This window comes from Musca domestica, unplaced genomic scaffold (assembly GCF_030504385.1).
Source record: "Musca domestica strain aabys unplaced genomic scaffold, Musca_domestica.polishedcontigs.V.1.1 19, whole genome shotgun sequence".
Taxonomy (NCBI): domain Eukaryota; kingdom Metazoa; phylum Arthropoda; class Insecta; order Diptera; family Muscidae; genus Musca; species Musca domestica.
In genome coordinates this window covers 10,731,194-10,746,617 of record NW_026712245.1, presented here as the reverse complement: position 1 = coordinate 10,746,617, position 15,424 = coordinate 10,731,194, and the positions used below count along the sequence as shown (strand labels likewise).

The 15,424-nt window shown below is 36.0% G+C and overlaps 1 protein-coding gene across 1 annotated transcript in view; it reads left to right on the top strand.

Annotated features, from left to right (window-relative positions):
• Positions 1 to 15,424, top strand: part of LOC101890702 (transcription factor hamlet) — a 75,199-nt gene that overhangs the window by 20,606 nt on the left and 39,169 nt on the right. The window lies entirely within an intron of this gene.

Here is a 15,424-nt window from a genome sequence, read left to right as displayed (position 1 = left end):
TTTGAAAATTAGACCCTTAAGGTCATGAGAAGTTCTAAAATGGTACGAAACTTCTAAAATGGTACTATTTAAAATAATGTGAAGGGATAGAGAGTATGAGAATCAAGGTTGGAAAGTAAGTTTGATATATGAAGGTGGATTTGAAAATTTTGTGGTAAAGTGGTGGTTTTGGAAATGTGTACTACAAGTGCATGAAAAGTACTAAATAGTACTATATTTGGTACCATTTGATATTGGACGAACTGATAGTGTCTGAAATCTGAAATTTCGTTTTAGGGTCGCTGTTCATGTGTAGTTTCGGAAATGTGTACTATGATTGTATGAAAAGTAATTAATAGTACTAAATTTGGTATTGGTTGAAGGAATAGAGCTTAAACCCTGAAATTTGATATGAATGTCACAGTTGGTGTCTATGGTAAGGGTATGGAGGTGATTTTCAAATGTGTACGAAGAAAAGTACTAAATGGTAGTAAATTTGGTATTGATTGATTGTATACAGTTGGAATCCCGACATTTGATATAAGTTGTAGATGTCACTGTTGTTGTCTAATGGTGGATCACTGGTCTTGTTTAGGATGGATATCCGTGCTAAATGAGGCATTGGTTGGAGAGAGGAGCCTTGGATAGAGCTTTGCAAATGTTTGCTTAAATTATATAAAAATTAATAAATGTTACTGACTTTGGTATTCAATCAATGTATAGAGCTGGAATCCCGAAATTTGGTGTTGAGGTCTCTCGTGGTATCTGGAATTGAGAAACGGTAGTGGTTTTGGAAATGTGTACTATAATTGTTTGTAAAGTACTAAATGGTACTAATTTTGGTATGGAAAGATGTAGATTATTTTGGATATTTAGTACGCATATCCAAAATAATCTACATCTTACTAAATTTGGTATTGGGTAAAGGAATAGCGCTAAAAATCTGAAATTTGATATTGAGGTCACTGTCGGTTTCTAGTTTAAATATATGGAGAAATATTTTTGGACCTAATAATTGAATGTGGGTCCATTGTGCAATGGTTTTACCTCCTTCAAAAACTTCAAAATAGAAAATTTTCAAACTTTTTTGTGGAAAAGGTAAACTTCTTCCTATTATAATTTCTGAAAAAGGAAAAATTTGAATAACATCGAAAACCTGGTATGACATCTAATCTTGGCCCGCCACTCTCGTTGGAGTTATTTTCGGTAATACCATTCTAAGTAGATTTTTGTATATCTCCGATCTGCTGGTCTAGAACAATGCTTGGGAATACTTCATCTCCCTCAGACTTGATCTCCGGGCCAAAGAGTAAGTTTTAGGTCCTGCGGTAGAAATATCCACATTTACCCCTTTGAAACAGGGCCAACTATCTATATTTTCAATAGAGTCAGAAAAATAAAGAGCTGTTATATTATAAAACATCAAAGATTTTTGGAGAGTTCCCAATGTCCTCAAATTAGTTTCTCCCTATTTAAACAAATATGTAATATCTTGTGTATGTATCTGATTGCAATTGTTTTGTCCTTCATATAATTGCATACTTTGCTCCTCAGGCATCTTATATTTAAAATAACACGTAATATGCCTTGAAACTGTCTTTCCCACAACATTTTTACGTTGAGGAATTCTCCACCCACTTTTTTCCACCACTTCCTGCAAAACGAGTTTTTACATTCCTAGGGATATTTTGATTGTGAGATAAAATAGTTTGAACTCTTTCTGTGTTTGTTTCTTGCCTGAGAAGATTTCGGGGCAAAAAACAAGAGTCACTATTAGAGTCAGAAAAAAAACTGAAGTCAGATGTCAGTTATAATTTCAATGTTTCTTTAATGATGACTTCTTATATTCTTCCAAAGTTTAGGTTATTTTTGAGACCGCCTTTGTTGGTGTTTGCGTATTTCGAGCGTCTAGTACTTGAGCTTTGGCATTCCGCTTACATCTTCAGTTGGGAACACAAAAGGTAGTCCGTTGCCGCTGAGTGCCTTGATTTGGCAGACATTTGAAAAAAAATCTCAACAATTGTAGACTGCGACTTCCGCTTTTGGCAATGCCACAATGAATGCAAAAGAAGTAGGAAAACAAAAGATATCCTTGATCGTTGAAAGAAAGAGTAAAGATCGCTCCTTCGAATTTAGTTTGAATGACTTCTGTTTGAAGGTTCAGTTATTTTTTCTCTTGTTTTTGTTGACTTGAGGGGGAATGTTTGCGCATTGTGGATGATTTGTAAAGGATAGTGGCCGACCGGTAACGTAATGATGCATATTCAAGTCACTTTTATTCCTCCAATGTACCGTTGTTCCTGGCTGATCTTAAACAGCCAGGTCCTGTATCTGCAAATTTGGAATCTTTTCAAATCAAGGATTTCCAACAGAGTTAATTACAGCATTGAGTTTGTTTAAAAAGCAACTCACCAGTCAAGGAATGAAAGACCAAGGCATCCGTTTTCTGGAATGCCACATGAGAGATATGTGTGTGAGAGACTTGGTAGACTTTGAGGCAGACACGATGGTTGACAACGACTTGAAGATAGGGTGGAGTGTAGCGTGGCGTGGTGTGGTGTAAAAAAGCATTGAAGCCAAGAGACATTTGACTTTTTTGGCAAAAATATTGCGCAGCTTGACTTGAAATCATTTGTGTTGTTTTGTCAAAGAAACTAACAAAGAAAAACGGGCATGAACGGAATGATAAGGACAACAAACAAGTCGTTTTGTTGTTGTTGTTGATTCTTAATGATTCTCTAACAATGCTCAACGACGATCAGTTCATTATTTGTAGTTTTGTTGTTTTATTGTTTTTTTTTTTTCTTGGCATTTGTAAAACTTAAGGGCAGATATCGTCAAGGTCAAAGAACAGTCAATGATTGGCCGGCCAGCCAGCCAGTCGAACCACACATGATTGTTGACAGCTACATTGTCGACTCGATTGTAATTTGAGCAACTTGTAAATGAGCCAATGCGATAACCCATAATTAATTTGCTAAAATTTCACTTTCTTTAAAGACTTTGGGTTTCTGCGATTGATTTGAAAGGTGTGCAGAAAATAATCGAAACAATTTCTCAGGCTTCCCATGTCACGGCGTGTCAAAAAGGTGTGAAATATTTTGAGAAAGTAATATTTCGATATTGTGTATTGACCTTTTAGTTTTTTTGTTTTTAATCGTGGACAATTCTGTGGAAAGGTTATTGTGACTTTGTTTCGGTACAATTATTTGTTATGGCATATTTTTTACCAATGCCTTGTTGTATCAGTTCGTGTTAAGATATGACTTCTTTGTAAAGTCGCACAGTTTTGAGAATTTCTTTGTAAAACCTACAGGTTTTACCGTCTGTCCATGGTACCTAAGTCGGGATGCCGTAGTAATCTTTATTACAAAGGTCAGATTTTTGAAGCTATAATAATTGGAAATTTCGACCCTAAAGAGGGGAAGTAAAAAGTTGTAAAAGAGAGCTCCATGTTGATTTGCCGGCAATATTTACTACTTTTAGAATTGCAAACGATTCTCTAGAAAAAAAGTAACATGCAATTGTAAATTTGGGCATTTAAAGGATCGAAACTATTGTATTCCTTGGCAAGTGCCTTTAATCTGATATTATCAAATATTAAGCATTCAATTAAAAATAGAGCCTTATGCAAAAACCACTACTTGTTAAGTTCGGACAGGACATTCAAGAAGTATATCCAAACATAAGACCGGGTTGGAAAAAAAAAAAACTAAATATTCTGAAACGACCCTAGTCCAAAGAGACGTAGGCTCTAAATCGTAATTTCGATCAGGCTGAAGGTAGAATTATAACTGAAATCTGAACTTAGAATAATATATGCGACGCCAAGCCACTGCTTCAAACATTCCCTGGCCAAATATCTCTAAAGGAGTTTTAGATCATGTTTTTAGACATAATTTTTGAGGATTTCCCGGCCAGGAAGAGACGCTTTACGATTTTCTAATTTTTCGGGCCAGAAAACTTAAATTTCTAAAGACATATTTTACAATACTTCGCGGCTATAAGCATAGCGGATTTTTACAAGGTCTTTCTGGGCAAAAACCAGGACTTTTTACAAACAACTTGATCGAAAATGATTAATTGTTTGGGAATATTTTGAACATGGTCCTCCTAAAAATTACAAAGAGAAATGAAAAAACTGCAACCAACTTCAGGCTGCTGTCATTCCTAAGGCACTCGTCCGAGAGCTGTTAAAATTATTCCAACGACAGCTCATTATATTGTTTGCAAGCGTACTAAAGCATTTTGGTGAGATTTTTCCCTAAAAAATGTTATTCGTGATGGAATTCAAGCGTGATAGCGGGATTTCTTTATATTTGGCTGGAAAACCACAAGTGGCTATCGTTAGAGCACTCCAGCATTTAAATGTGAATAAATCTTTTTTGTCTCGTACCATCGCTCGTTACCGTGATACTGGTAGCGTAGCCCGACATCAAGAAAGTGGACGGAAGAAAGCAGCAACATCAGCAGAAATGGTTCGGAAAGTAAAGAAGCGACTTGATCGAAACCCGCGTCACAGTGGCCGAAAAATGGCTCCTGAGCTGAAAATATCGCAACATTCCATTTGGCAAATATTTAAAAATTAGCTCGGGTTAAAGCCATTGAAATTCCAAAAAGTGCAAGAACTTACACCGCAACAGAAGGAAAATAGACTCAAAAGAGCTAAAGAGTTGCTTCGCTTGGCCGAAAGTGGTGAACTGCCGAATTTGGTTTTCTCCGATGAAAAAACATTCCTTGTGCGGCAGTTTGCAATCAAACAAAATGATCGTGTTTTCTCGCCAAAGAGGTCAGCTGAAAATGCGCACCTTTGGTTGTCGACCAGAACTCAAGCGCCGACAATGGTGATGATTTGAGCCGTCATAACAGCCGATAGTCGCTCTCCGCTCGTATTAATCGACCCTGGCATCAGAATAAATGCCGAATATAATCACGAAAATATTCTGGAGGGTGTATTAAAGCCTTGGGCACGCAAACATTTTGGCCGCAGACCTTCGATTTTCCAATAGGACGCAGCACCACTCAGCACTCACACGCGCCACCCTAGGATGGTTACAAAATGAGGTTCATCGCTTCATTTCCAGCGCACAATGGCCACCAAAATCTCCGAATACCAATCCATTGGACTATTGTGTCTGGAGTATTTTGAAAAGCAAGGTTGGCACTAAAAACTACCAAAGTGTCGATCGCCTCAAGCAAGCGCTTCGCCGCGAATAGGCCAAAATACCGCAGAGCAACATTCGGGCAGCGTGTGACGGTTTCATTGGCCGTTTGAAGGCCATAATTCGTGCCAAAGGTGGCCAATTCTAACAAATCTAAACATTTTCTTAAATTTGATGCAATTTCCGACATTTTTTTCATTCATTCATTCAAAAAAAAAAAAAAAAAGCAAAGAATATGTCGTTTGTTTTTGTTGCAGTTTTTTTTTATCTCACCTTATCCTAATAATCATTTTATATATTTCAAAAATCGACGAGATATAATACAGTGTAATATCTTTAATTCATTTTAAAAATCCATATCGTTTATAACTACAAATTCTCCCTCAATGCAAAATTTCGTTCGCTGCAAACATCTACAATTTTCCCACAGTCAACTGCATGTTGTACGGATGTTCGCAATATAACATCCCACTCATAAATAAATTTAAAACCCCTCCTTTGAAAACTAATAGAGACATCCAAAGTGAACCTGACATATTTATTAGATAGTTAGGCATTGTTAGAGGATATTTTATGGTTATCTGAACAATATGCAAACACGAGAAAAGAGACAACGTTCATATTCATACATTCGAATTCATAAAAAGGGCGTACAGACATATTGAGACCAAATGTGAACAAATCTACCAGCAACAAAAGGATAACCCTTCTAACCCCTTCTTTTCGTTTTATCAGTTATTGCAGTTGGAAAAAAGACTAGAAGCATTGACTTTCCATTACCAAGTCAATGATGGTAAATTAGAAATTTATGACTTTGCAATCGATACTGCAAAATATCCTAAACACATTTGTCAAAAGGATACAAGAGGATGAGCGTTTGCCATGACACATTTAAATATTGAAGGCATGAAGGGCTGACTGAAAGCGTGTTGTTTTTTGTATTTCCAAACGTTAAGGGAATTTAAATGTTAAAGGATAATAAACTATTACCCAACAACAACAACACCACCGCCATAAACGATACACATTTTGTGTTTCATCGTTTTGTTGTTGTTGCTGTTCTTCATTGAAATGTGTTAACTTAATTTAACGCTATTAGCACCCTTCTTCGAACGTATGCCAAGCGGAATAATTAGACAACGCCATGAGATGAGATAGACCCGTGTTTTGTGTTTGCATGCTCATCATCACAAATTGCGAAGAGTGAGGAGGGTGACACACAGCCAAGGAAATTCTGGAAAGCAACACCCCAATTTGTTTGTTAAAATCATGAAAATCTCAATAGCTGCGTTATGAATGTTTTATCGTGCTTTTTCCAAATTATGGTGATGATGAAGATGTTCTCGATGTTGATGTGACAAATTTGTGGCTTGTTTCGTAGTTGAGTCCCTTTGGTCAGAAGGAAGAGGTGCTTATAAAGAAAATATGGGCAGAAGGATAACGGGAAGGCGACCATATTTTTTTTTATTTTATTATTTTATTTATTTTTTTTTATTTTATTTTTTATTTATATTATTTATTTAATTTTTATTTTATTATTTTATTTATTTATTTTTTTTTTTGACGTTGAAAGTCCTTATCTACTATACTTTTTTTAATCATCCTCATATCTTTTCGAAATGGAGGTCAGGTATGACTTTGTGTACTGATCAAAATTTTGGAAATTTGTTTCAATTTTTCTTTAAACCTAATAATAATCGCCAATATATGGATCGTAAAATCTTCCCCAGAAATGGTAAACATTTAAAGAAAATGGAATCTGTGAAGTCATTTAAACTTCGCACATTGTAATATGTATATCAATTTTATACCGGTTGCGTCAATGGGCAATATCGGTCAATACTTTGCGGTATATACTCTATATATACAGGGTCTGTCATATAACGTTTTTATACCCTCAGCCATATTGCTGGAGAAGGTATAAATCATTTGATACGACCAAAACTTAACTCATCGAAATAACGGCTTAAGGCCATAGGTCTATTTGGACCAAATCCGTTTCAGGAAATTTGGAGTCGATCTAGCGATGTACAACTGTCGGTCTGTCTGTCTGGCTGTGATCCAAACTTGGTACATCGTATTATTGTCAAACATAGATCCAGTTCAGAGATGGGCAATATCGGTACACCCCTTCTGGTACATCCATACAAAATGTCAAAATTTTTAAAGAAAATAATTGACTGCACGGAAAGAGAAAGTAAAATCCGTTTTTCCTCCAACTTTGCGAATACTAATATTTTCATCAGTGCTAAATCAGATGCGAAAATGGACAATATCGGTCCACTCAATCAAGTACCTCCCCCACAAAGGGTCACAATTTTGAATAATTATGGCTCTTATAACATGTGATGTAAGTGTTTGATTGTCTTCAAATTACACAAATCACATATAATAACCCAGGGTCTGACATGAAGATGAAATATTTCGGTCCACTCCTTTTGGTACCATCCCTACAAAGAGCCTAAATTTCGAATATTCATGCAGCAACACGAAACTAACATCCGATTCTATTCAGACTTGGCATATCTACATTTGTATTATAAAGATCGAAAGATCTACTATAAAGATGGTAGAAATCGGAATATTTTTTCTGGTACCAAGTTTTGAATAACCAAAACGATCATAAAATCCGAAATAAGAATCCGATTCTCTTCAAATTACACACATCACAACATTTTTATTAATGGTCTGGTGTAAAAATGAGATATATCAGTCTACTCTTTCTGGTACCTCCCCCACAAAGGGTCAAAATTTTGAGTATCCATGAAGCTCATAAAACGCGAAAAGGATTTCCTATAACTTTGTCCATACCAATATTTCTATCTGAATTAGATGAAGTATGAAAATGGAATGTTTAGGTCGACTACAACTGGTATCCCATGCACATTTTAACAGTTTGTAAAAATTATCACATATATAGTCTCATAGTAGGAGAATTTTGCATAAACTCACATTGGGCACAGGTTTAACCCTAAAATGTGTTTTGAATATATATAACTTTTTGGCGTTTAGGTTAAAATTAGAATTTTGATGTATTCTGAGACCTATAGTAGAATTTTATGCAAGTAATTTTGTAGAGTATCTTAATTTGCTACGATCCCGTTTAAAGGAAGTTTTTAGGCATATTTAGGTAAAAATTGCCAAAGAGACCTCTTTGTTGACTCGTTTGAGGGATAACATTTTCGAACAAAATAATTCCTATATACACTATATACCTAAAATGCAAGCATTCCAAGGAATCTCAATCCGAAAATTTAAATAAAAAAACAAGTAAAAAAGCAGCTAAGTTCGTTCGGGCCAAACTTTTAATGTCCTCCACCATTTGGAAGGAGTTTGCAAAATCTTAAGAAAACTTCGTCGAAAAATGCCGTTTATATGAAAACCGTTATATGAGGGCTGTTGGAAGGCGAGAACCAGCATACACAATTTTTTGTCATAGGATCTAGTATCCGTTAGGACCTTTAAATGCGAAATTTAAAGCAATTACGTTGAATAATGTCGCTAATATGGGACCTGCATATAAAATTTTCTAGCACAAGTTGAAGTATCCATTACGAACTTCGAATAAGAAATACCGGATAATAATGTCTCTAAAAATTATAAAAATACAGAATATTGGGCCGTATCGTTATATAGGAGCTATACGTAGGCGTGGACCTGCATAAGTAATTTTTTGTCACAGGTTGTAGTACCCATTAAGATCTTCCAATACGAAATTTAAAACAATTCTGGTCTAAATACCGAATAATGAGAGGTACTGCTATGTGAAGGCTATGCGAAAACTTGGACTGACATGAACGATTTTCGAACTGACAAAATACACATGTATGCAAAACTTAGGCCTCTATCTCAACTCGTTCGAAAGAAAGCGTGATTAAAACAGACAGTCGGGTGAATATCGACTTAGAATTTTACGCTGATCCAGAATATATATATACTAACAGTGGAATTACAAATCGAATGACAAAATTTAAAAAACCCGATTCAATTCTAAAAAATTCGGGCTCCGCTCAAGAGGTATCATTCCTTGGGTTCAATTTACGATTATTTTAGTTATTGCTTTCATACAAAATGTGATTGGTTTGATTATTGTTCTATCTTCAGAACTTTTACTGGAACCTTTTTATTACCTTTATTTAATCTAGCGAACCTCCATGACCTTAAGACTCTTCGCAACAATAACTTGCAACGTAAATTCCCCACAAATTGCTTCTCGTTGACCAAAAGACCATTTGCATTATTCACATTACAGATCAAATGACTATCCTCAGTAACATTGGGGAGAAAACTTATTCACTTAGTCTGAAAAGTTTGATAAAACTCATTTCTATTTTTCACTTTGAATAATGAGCATTTTGTATCTGTCAGTTGTTGTTCATTCTTGGCACTCAAGCTTCTACACCTAACCAAAATGAAAACAAAAAAAAACTGAAAAATAAAAAAATCACATTGGTCTCGTTCCAACTTTTCTTTATCATTTGAAAAGTTTTGTTATTCCATTCAATTCGAATGCTTGGAAAAAATAGTCTACGAAAGCCCACACACACACAAATATCCCATAGATACGAAGGCATAAACAACATTAGCAACATTTTAATGCAATCCATGCAAACAGAATAAGCAGCAGAGATGCGAATGGATAATGCGCAGACGCCCTACGAGGCGTTGAGGAATGGGGACATTTTATATTCCCCCCACACACTACTATTCACCCACCCACCGCAAATACCATTCGTACGCTTCTCCGTAATGAAGAGTAGATACAATGAACTCGCATCCTTTTGAGCCTCTGAGCCACAGAGTTGCAGCATCCAGACACTGAGCCAACGATCCAATCAACAAACCTTCAGACCACCCCACGTCCCCATTTGTAGAAATATCTCTCTGAGAATGGTGGTCCCCATACTTTAGGCGCTCTTATTGTCTGCCATTATGCCATTTCATTTTGCAGAGGGCGAAGGGGGTGTATTATATGGCAGAATCATAATATGTAACCATCACCCCCACCCCTCATAATTTCCCCCCTTGAAAGTTGGTTGCCACAATGTTGGTCGACCGCAAATGAACGAGAGTTTGTTCAGTATTCCGCGTTTCCAAGCTGCTGCTGGTGCTGTTGTTGTTGTCATTGTAGTATTTGCTTTGGGGTTTTTAGTGTTTTTGGTGTCACAACATTTATTTTTGCTCCTGCTGCTGCTGATGTTGTTACCATTGTGGCTGCTGTTGTTGTTGTTTTCGTTATTATTTCGGTTCTCGCGTGCTGACTTGTTCTCCAACATTTGTAACTTATCTCTGGGTGTTTTGTTGATGATGATGACAAGCTTTCTGTGTTTTTTTTTTTTCTGGAGTGTTGGGATAGAGGGAGTTGCTTGGGTGTATATGTTAAATTTACAAACACATAAGTATGTACCAGCATATGTACATGCTACATGTACATATTTATCTCTAAATGTATCTCCATGCACGAGATAGAATGAGATGCCAGATATCCCACCCAACCAAATACAGATATGTTGAAGCAGAGGCAGATACAGACATCACATGAAAGTAGGAATCCCCAGCACAGCCAACAGAGATACAGAGAGATACTCAATTGTAAATGCACTTCAAACACACAGATTACAGATATATTTATTTAAGCACACACACACACACACGCTCACACACTCGTGATGTCTGTGAATCCATTTCGTATTTGAGTAGAGAAAATATTCTGTTGCAGTATTTTTTTACATTGAATCTGTGAGTGTATCTGTATGTGTGTCACATTGAGTGTATCTTTTTAATAGATATTTCTCCATGTCGGCCTTTTTCACGTTGTGTCACTCAGTATTGTTTGTTTTCTACTCAAAATGTCGCAATTCAATGGGGGTGTGTGTGCGTGTCATTTGTATATTTTTCTATCTGTGTTTTTGAGTATCTATTCTATTGACAATACATAAGAAGATGTTACCGCCCCAAATAAATAATCCTGTTATCACAATGACACTCCTCCTAGCTTCGGCGAGAAATATTTAAACATACGCCTGTAGCCATGCATTTGACTAAATGCTGTTACATTATTTAGATATAATGGGAATATTTGATAGCTTATTCTAATGCATTTTAAATATTGTGAAACTGAATTAGTTCAGAAAGAAGAAGTTCCTTATCTGTTTCTTTCAAAATATTCCATATCAACTCATTAATAAGATATTCTGTTTCACCATCAATCTATTTTTATTCAAATCACAGAATTTAAAAATTGTCTTCCCAAAATTGTTAAAAAAATTCAAGAACATTACTTTGAATTCCTTTTTTTATGTCGAAAAATACAATACATCGAATACTTTTTTACCAACGTCTTAGAAGCCTTGTAGAGGACATGATCAGGGAAGCCATGCCACGTCCTTATAAAAATCATGACTTTCGTCACACAACATGATGTAGTCCGAAATGGTTTGAACTAATAATTGAACTACTTCTTCGACATTAAAAATATGACTGGGTATTTAATTTATGCCCATTTGTAACTATTCTCAACTAAGAAATAAAAAAGCATGTGTGACATTAAACTTTAATAATATCAAACTCTAGTTTATCAAATTTGTCTCAGTTCGTACCTATCAACTTTTTCCCAAACCATATATGTCAGAAGGATAGTACCAAAGTCAACGAAAAATCAAATGGAATATAAGAGGTGGTCATACTAAAATATTCGGAGATCCACCGATGTAGCCAAAAATGTGTATCACAGGGGGCCCAACCGATAAAAATGAGATTTTAAAGCAAAATTCTCTAAAAAAATATATACCATCTTGGGGGGTTTACATTTTCAGGGGGTATTGGCATATATTTCCCTTATGTCTGTAACAAAATGCATATACATGCAACTTATTACAGATGTTATTGGTAGTTGACGACTAAATATGGGAAAGATAGCAGAAAGTGTGGACCGATATTCCAGCATTTGAAGGAAATATAAAAATGTGCAAAATTTAAAGAAACCCGGTAAGAAAAGATCAAAAATCGGGCTGGGCCGACTTTACTCTCCACCATGCAAAGCTCCCTGCAACATGTGTGAAAGTTTATGTGAAGTAAAAAGTACCAAATATGAATCGATTTCCACCAAATCTCGTATTTGGCATTTGTCCCTCTCGTCCCAAATACCAATAAGTAGACAGTGGACGATATACTTCGAGAACGATTATTTTAGAACGGAGCAATGGATATATGGGAACCGAATTGGTATGTGTAAAAATACATCCAATTTTGGCTGAAGGTATATATATTGAATGTATATCTAAATCTGAACCCACATCTATAAAGTTTAGCAAAGGTATTTCTGGGCTGCAATGTCTGTCCAATGTCTGCGGCCAAAAGGTTTGCGTGCCCAAGGCTTTAATACGCCCTCCAGAATATTTTCACGATAATATTCGGCATTTATTCTGATGCGAGCGAGAAGAGCGACCATCGGCTGTTATACTGCGACGCGGGTTCCGATCAAGTCGCTTCTTTACTTTTCGAATCATTTCTGCTGATGTTGCTGTTTTGTTCCGTCCACGTCGGGTTATGCTACCAGTATCACGGTAACGAGCGATGGTGCGAGACACAAAAGATTTATTCACATTTAAATGCTGTAGTGCTGTAGCCACTTTTGGTTGTTCAGCCAAATATAAAGAAATCACACCATCACGCTTAAATTCCTTCACTAATAATTTTTTCTGGAAAATTCTTACCAAAATGCTTTTGTACGCTTGTAAACAATACAATGAGCTGTCACTGGAATAATTTTAACAGCTGTCGGAAGAGTAGCTTAGAAATGACAGCAGTCTGAAGTTGGTTGCAGTATTTTCATCTCACCCTGTAACCCTAAATATATTCTTGAGAATCTTTCAAGTTTCGGAAAAAGAGAAAAAGTTGGTGCATTATAGGAATCAAGTTAGCAATTCTCTACAAACTTCATGTGTCTCAATATTTTTACTCACCATATATATAGTCTGAATATGGGGTATAACAGTTTCTCTCCCATAGAGGGTCTAATTTCATAACAATTACAACTCTAATAAAATACAAAATAATCTACCGATATTTATTTTAACTTTGAAAATTCTATACTTATACCCACTATAACTCTAATGCGAATATGGAATTAATAGGCCCCCCTTCTGAAACCTAATCCACAACAGGTCAATATTTGGAATAGCTGTAATCGCACATTTTACTACTTATTAATATTAGATTTAGTACTGGGAAAGGATATTTAGGTTCAATCAAAATAGTACATCTATAAAAAGGCATATTGGTCAAATGTTGAGGATATATATCGTAAGCCAATGTTTTTGCACATTTAACATCAGAAATTCTTTGTTGGTTCGGAAATTTATTTCGAGATGTGTTTTGTGGGTACGTAAATCTGATTCTGGATCGGAAATATCATCTTCACAAAACATACCAGATTTACCTCAACCTGGGATTACATTTGGAAGGATGTTAAATAAATATTGAAGAATATAGAGGATTTTAATTAATTCCTTAAACAATCTACAGGAAGTACGCCGTTTATACCTTTGTTTGGTCTCTATACAACAACTTACAATATATAACAATATAAAGAGATAATATGTTCAATTATGAGTCCGAAAGACAATATCTGGGTTTTAGAATGTGTAAAAATAAATATTTCAAATTTTGTACCAGGATGTCAATTGAATTTTGAAAGTCTTCTGGTATCAAAAAAGGGTATGATATATTAGCAAAAGCCTAGGAGTTCAAAAAGTTTTAGTTAAGTAAAAAAATGATCTATACCCCAGGAAAATTCTCTAATCATATAAAAGATTAACTTATATAAATGTAAATTTGACATAGAATTGAATAAGAAGTTCCGAACAACGACTACAAAATAATACAAAACTTTTTTTGAGCACAACACAGATGAACTCAGCTAATGTTGGTTTTTACCCTAACCACAGGAAAGCCTTCGGAGAAGTTTTGTTGATACTTTGCAGATATAGACAGAAACAAAACGCAATCTTCAAAGACCACCTAGAGACAGAGGGTACAACCCATGGGAGGAGGAGGGTAAATTGAATGGCATTCAATTATGTGCACATATACAGACAAATGCAAACATATCGCTGTTCCATATAGTATATAATACATATATAGTTTACAGATTGTATTTGTTGTCCTTAAATGACGGCCATTTTTTGTGTCAATACCACTACACACACACGCGCACGCAACCACACACACACACACACTGAGAGATGAGTGGAAAGAAGAGCATTCAATAAGACTAGAATTCCAATAAGAATTGAATGAACAAATGTTGCCTAACCTAAGGCTCTCTGCTGGCTTCTGGTGTGTGAGTGTGTGTTAAGTGTGGAGATGTGAGTGTGTGTGAGTGTCTGGTTCTTGTGAAGTGAAGAGTGTGAGTCAAATAATGTTTTAAGAAGCAGCAACAGAAGAAGAAGAAAACAAACTTAAAATGAAACAGAAGAAGAACTGAAATGAAATAAAATAAAATCACATTTGCGATAAAAATGCTGGGGAATACGACGTCGACGTTGGTGGTGATGATCACATAAGTTTTGGAGAGTGTGTGCGTGTGTGTTTGTTTGTTCGAGGGTATAATGTATGCTTCTGTGGTTTTATGGCTGCTCCATTCGATGCCTTCCCTTGCCTTGAAGACATGAACATGGATTTTATGGAATACCATAGAATTCAATTTGAGGGTGGGACGGGGCTGTGATGGGGACATTACTTTACGTGTGTAGTTATGTATGTGTGTTCCGATTCTTATGTATATTCTCCTGCAGATAACATGCAAACCTAAGAGGTCTTCGTCGCTGTCGTTAGCAACGTAAATGTGACATAGATTTAAGAGCAAAATGAAAAATAATATCCACATATATTTGTGTGAGTGTGTGGATATTATTGTGGTGGGGCAGGGGAGAGGAGGCAAAAGCATATTGAAATGAAATAAAAATAAAGCGAAATATAAAATAAAAAATTCCCAAATGCGCCAAGTCGACAATGTCTGGCTGGGGTTTTATGCACAAACCTACATAGCAGCGCACACAGGGACACCCTCCGCACGTCAGTACAAACAAATATGCGACAAGCCAAACAGCCAACCAAGCAACCTGTAACGGCAGATGTTGGGGTTATTCATTTCGAATTGTACGAGAGGGTGGCAGAGAGGGCTCAGTGGGCCGGCTGGCATGGGTGGTTTTGAGGTTGGGGAAATTGAAATAAAGTTATGTATCTTTTTTTAAATACAATTCCAACGTACGCTGGTCTAA